At 40.5% G+C, this 5,867-nt stretch overlaps 1 protein-coding gene across 1 annotated transcript in view; it reads left to right on the top strand.

The window, feature by feature from the left end:
- The first annotated feature begins 2,861 nt into the window (after positions 1–2,861).
- PKIA (protein kinase (cAMP-dependent, catalytic) inhibitor alpha) overlaps positions 2,862–5,867 on the top strand; it is a 32,604-nt gene continuing 29,598 nt past the window's right edge. The window contains exon 1 of the mRNA XM_018557549.1: positions 2,862–3,037. The gene's annotated coding sequence lies outside the window, so the exon portion shown is untranslated. The remainder of the gene's footprint in view (positions 3,038–5,867) is intronic.

The following is a 5,867-nucleotide window of genomic DNA, read 5'->3' as shown; positions in this document are numbered from 1 at the left end:
GCTGTGGTGGAACTACAAATCCCATGAGACATTGCAAGATTCTCACAGCCACAGACATGACTCCCAGAGAGAGATGCATCATGGGATTTGTAGTTTCACCACAGCTGGAGGGCCGGAGTTTGGCTACCCCTGGCATAGAGGAAGTAAAGCCAGGCTGTCACTTACAGCCTGTATGTCAAAGACACCTCTGTCCATCCTGTGACAGTCATCTGTCACCGCTGTCTGCAAACATCAACAGCTGGCAAGAGCAAAGAAGACATCACCACTCCATCCAACGCAGAGCCTCCAACAACCGGGCACATATATCAATGCAGGTTGGGAGTCATCCACGCACCAACACAGCAACTCAAAGGAAAAAGCCGCCAGTAACAAGAGCTTTTTAATCCAAAAGGTTAAGAATTGCCAGTACACTGTGACTTCCCACCTAGAAGCCACCCCCTAATACATTTTGCCCACTTAGGGCTTAATCATAGAGATTATGCACTATGATTAAGCCCTAAACGGGTTAAATGCGTTCGTGCAGACGGCTTCTAGGTGGGGAGTCTCTCTGGCAGTTCTTAGCCTTTTGGATTGAAAGCTGTTGTTACTGATGGACTGCAGTGTGCAGTTTCTTCCTTTGAGTAGCTGGCAAGAGCATCTACAAATGGAGATAGGGGCTTAGCTGTTGACTTTTGACAGACAGTCAAAATTTGTAAATTAGTAACAGCGCTCTTTAGACTGCACGTTTTGAAGAAACAAAGGAGTGACTTTAAAACAGCTGAATTGTGTACATCCCATTATGTTTACATGTTTGCAGTATGGTAAGTTTCACTATATATAGGGGTTCTCCAGTAGTACTGAAGTCAGTACATTATCACTCATCTATAATAGCAGGAATGCCAGTTCCCACAGGTGAGCCCTTGGGACGTTTGGTGAGCTAAATGAAATAGAACCTCAGAAAAATCAGGTACCGTGAGGAGGAAGTGAAATTCATGGGTAATGTTCCAATACACACCTTGCCCCTTACATACCCCAAATAGGACTACATGTAGTAGGTATTTAAGTAGAAGCACTGCTTAATACCATGCAAGTAAAATAATATGAAGACTTTGGGCCTAATTTGCTGGGTAGCCTGTCATTTACAAGCTTCCATTTAGTTACTGGTTACTGACCGTCAACAATATGCTGCTCCCATACATGCTTAATCTGCCTATTGTGAACCAAACTAACTTGCATATTTCTCACATATATGACACATGTTTATTTATTTTTTTAATATTTTTTTCACAATAATATTTTTTTCACATATATGACACATGTTCTTTGAAGATTTTTGTTTATTTATTTAATAAGGTTCATGTATGACACGCCTTTTATGACACTTACTGACACATTTTATAACGTACTATAAGTTTTTACACAAATATTTATTATATATACACTGTTTCACGATTGCTTGACACGGAGGTGACACCATATGATCCCTATCGTTATCTAATTTCCTGAAGGGCATTTAGCGCTGTACACTTCATTAATCTGCCTATTGCTCTGCAAAAATGGAGGGAAACGTGAGGAGTTGGTCTCTGCCAATCAGCTGCTAATTTCCTATAAGTGATTGGAAAAACTGGCCAATCCTCATAACAGGCAGGAAGTTCAACCATGCTGGAGTTGGGGTACGTGGTGGTGGCCTTTCCTTTCTTCAGGCTGGATGTTAGGAAGCTTGCAATGTAAACACTGTGTGGATAGTGCAACATGTAGGGGGATTTAAAGGCTAATTCCACCATTCATACCACGCTGTCCTTCCTTCTGGAGGGTGGCTACTTTTGTTCCCCATGGTGTGTGTTGTAAAGTAGTCACCACTCCAAGCTTGCTCCGGTGATGGTCTACAATCTCAATACAAATTAGTAAACTAAACATAAGATTGTAGTCCATCACTGGATCGAGCTTGGAGTGGTGGCTACTTTCCAACATACACAGGGATCATGGGAAACAAAAGCAGTCACCCTCCAGAAGGAGAGGCAGTGTCAGCATGAACTCAGAGATGATTTGGGGATCTACAGCTGAGTGATAGAAAAATAAGATAAATTTTTGTTAATAGTTAAGGTACTTAAATGTATTTTTAAGATTTAACTAAGTTTAGCGTCACTTTAACTTCAATTACAATTTTGTGCCTATTTGTTTCTTCCAAAACTGCCACATACAATCACAACATTTTATTCCAACCTATCTTCAAAACAATCTTTCTCCCAGATAGCAAGCAATTGAGCTGCAAGTTTGAAAATGACTTGCTAAACTATTGCAGACTTGGCAAGCTTCACAATTTTGTTGCACAATTACAGCAAGTCTGCATTGCAAGTCTCCAGACCAGCGAGCTCTTGCTAAGACCTGCAGGACTCTTGCTGTAGACTTGAGAAGCAAATTTGCTACAAATTTAAAAAGTGTCAACTAGAACTTGTGCTGCCAGTGTTCTGCAAGTCTACAACTTGCCAGGAACGTGTGCAGCAAGAATTACAATTTAACCCTGACACAAGTTTGTGGCAAGCTATCCTTGCTATCTGGGCTGTTATATTACACACATTACAACCTCATAGGAAAAGACCTTCTGACTGCCCATTCAACCTGACTGATTGCATTATCATTAAATCTAAAAAAAAAAAAAAAAGCTAAAAGAGATGGTTCATTCAGATATGGTTACATTTTTTATAAACAAAATATAGAAACGAAATATAATGAAACAGCAAAATGTTACATTAAAATCCAAACTGTTTAATTCATTTTTATTTTTTGTTTAAGCAGCTAAAAGCACAACAACTTCTGTATGCCCCAGATTTGCTGTTTGTCTCTACCGACTACCAATAAAGCTTTTTGAAAAAGAAAAAAAAATGCCACTAGGCAGGCGTGACAAAAGCCTCCAAAAAAAAAGAGAAGCAGCAGCTGCTGTCTGGATGAGGAACATTGTCTGCCTACAATTCTAACAGTGTCTAATCAACCACAATCACACGGCTGAAATCAGCAAATCCCCCAGGGAAACCATTTCTGCATTAGACGACCCTTAAAGGTAAGATTTGATTTTTATTTGTGGCATTGGGGTCAGTGGTAATCTGCACTTGTTTCATCTGTGTTACTGTGTCATACATCCCGGTGCCTCTATAGATAGATGCATTGTGCAATTACTGAGATTTAAAAAAAAACGTGTGGTCATCTTATAAAAAAGAAAATGCTGCATTCATTTCATGACTTCCTATTAAATTGCATGAATAATTGAATGTGTTATGTAAGCAATCCACAACATATGTCCTGGCTAGAAATCCATAATTATTCACCTCTCGGGGAGAGACTACTATTCTTGCTAGATAATAGCGAGGGTGGCACGTTGTACGCATCAGAACTCTCTTTGTTACATTACAGTGATTAATTGCAACCGGGCGGCTTCACGCTAGGCTAAAAATCTGAAGTCCTCCTGGTGTATCATTAATTATTAAATATGTGCAATGGCCTCTTTTGTAGCATGTGTACAGAGAGAAAAGAAAATCCAGCTAGCCATTGGTTCATAGGATGGGTACCATGTAGGCCATGCACTGTTGCCAGGCAACAGCATCTGCCTGATCTTAAATTACAGATGCCTAAGAAATGAACATGCACACAGTAAAGGGAGCAGAATGGTTTTGTTGAAATAAAACAGATGCTGCAGTTTTTTTTTTCTAAAAGTGTAGTTTGTATGGAATATCTATGGTATACTTTACTGGCATTATTAAACCCATTGGCTCAGATCAGCGCCGCTGGAAGGAAGCCAGTTACTGCACAGACACATAAGTGTGTGCTTTGCTGAGCAAATGGTAGATTAAATGCTTAAGTGAGGTATTCTGACTTATAGAAAGCTCTTCAGTTCAGTTTCGTACCTCATACAAACAGGAACCCCATGTGGTTTACATAGAGCACACTTGGTTCAGTGTCACAGTCTACACTGAACCTGGGCCAAAAGATAAAAAGGATGGAAAAAAAGTGCGGCATGTAACAGTTTATGTTTGTGGTTAAAGGTATTTAGTGAATAGTATTTGGGAGTACTCTGACCTGTGTTTTTCTGGTAGCAAAGCATAGAATAAGTGACATGTATTCCCTTTGCGTAGTGCGCAGATCACACATGAAAAGTGTATTTGAACCAATAAAATCACAGAATGCATTTAGGGCCTGTTCACACGACGTCCGGATTGTGTCCAGACCAGATCCGTGCGCTCCTGCACCCAAAATGCATCCCAATGTATCCCTATGTGTTTTATGGGCTACAGTTCTCACGTGCGCAGTCCGTTCAGGTCCGGACAGAGAAAATACTGCATGTCACATTTTGTGAAACGCATGAACGTGTCAGAAACGCAATGAAACGTGCCGAAAACGCACCGCAGCTAACATATTGACAGCCCCACTCCCAACAAAAAAAAATAAAAATGAATTAATTTTAAAAAACATTTCGCTGGAACGTGTCAAAACCGCACTGCAAACATAGCACCGCGTCTGCAGATCTGCTCCAGATCTGGACCAGAAAATTGTGTGAACAAGCCCTAAAAGCTGAACTCCGGGATAAGCTAATATTGTCTAAATAAAAGGCGAGTGTGTGTTTGTCTTGGTGAGCTTTGTGTATTTCTTGTGTTTCAGTGTGAAACATGGCCTCTGTTTAGGAGCTTCTTGTAATAAAGACCGGTCGCTGCTGCTCTCTCTGCTTGTGCCGGGTGACTGGTCTTGTCTCCGCCCCTTCCTGTAGTTTTCTGCAGGCAGCCTGTAGTGGATAGGGCCTGCTGAGTACCTCCCACAGATCAGCTCCCTGCACAGTGATTATGTCACCACTACCTTTACAAGTTAATATCTATATATGCATTTGATGCTCACAAAGTGGAATTATATCCTTTGTCGCTATCGAGGAATATATTTAAATAAAAAATTTTGTGCCTGGAGTTCAGCTATAAGCAACATTGCTGAACTCCAAATGTATATAATGTAGCTGTTTTTCTAGCCCTCTGGCTTCAATACTTTGAGACTCTGACCCAGAACAAACATGTAGATAAGGATTTTTGACTTTTCTTTCTTGTTCTGCAACTTGTTTTAGATCAGTTTATAGCAAAACAGCCGGTCAAGGAATGTTATCAGAAAAAGAGATCAGCAGTGACAGCTCCCTACTTCTCTCGTAATCTAATCTCAGTACTTTAGTTAGTGCAAATGTATGAGATGTGTGTCAGATACAACCTCATTTTATGCATTCTGCAAAAGATTTAAAGAAACATATTATTATTCAACATTTACCTACGGTATAATATATTTCCATACATCAGATACCTCTGATTGGTGTTCACCAACACCTACGGGCAGGCTGGACTATTTTTTTTATGACTTAAGAGCATAATTGCCTTCAATGTGATACACTTATTTTCCCCCTCTTATATAGATATCTTTTTGAATGAGCAATGTGACAATGTTAAGAGATTTGACCCATTGGCATAATATAATGGGAGCCATCTGTTCCTTGATTGCATTAAGCTGTAGGAAATGTACATTGTAAGATTGTGTAATTGTAAATCCAGTATTTCAATCAGTATTTCTTTTTTTACCTTTGCAAGTTTTTTTTTAAGGTCTCCCAATATGCTTTACTTACAGGGGTATAACTAGAAATCACAGGGCCCCATAGCAAAATTTTGCATGGGGCCCTGTAATTTCTAGTTACACCCCTTGCAGAGCCCACTTGAGATCCCACACAGCCCACCTGAGGGTGACCCTGCCGAGCCCATCATAGATTTTCTATGGTGGGCTCGGCAGGGTCTCAGGTGGGCTGGTGACACTCCCTACCTATCTGCCTCCTCTTTCTCCACGTTCGCTGATGGGCCCCACCTCCTCCTCCTCCA

Source organism: Nanorana parkeri, unplaced genomic scaffold (assembly GCF_000935625.1).
Source record: "Nanorana parkeri isolate BGI_ZX_2015 unplaced genomic scaffold, ASM93562v1 scaffold289, whole genome shotgun sequence".
In the NCBI taxonomy this organism is placed as follows: domain Eukaryota; kingdom Metazoa; phylum Chordata; class Amphibia; order Anura; family Dicroglossidae; genus Nanorana; species Nanorana parkeri.
This window is presented reverse-complemented; position numbering and strand designations above follow the sequence as displayed.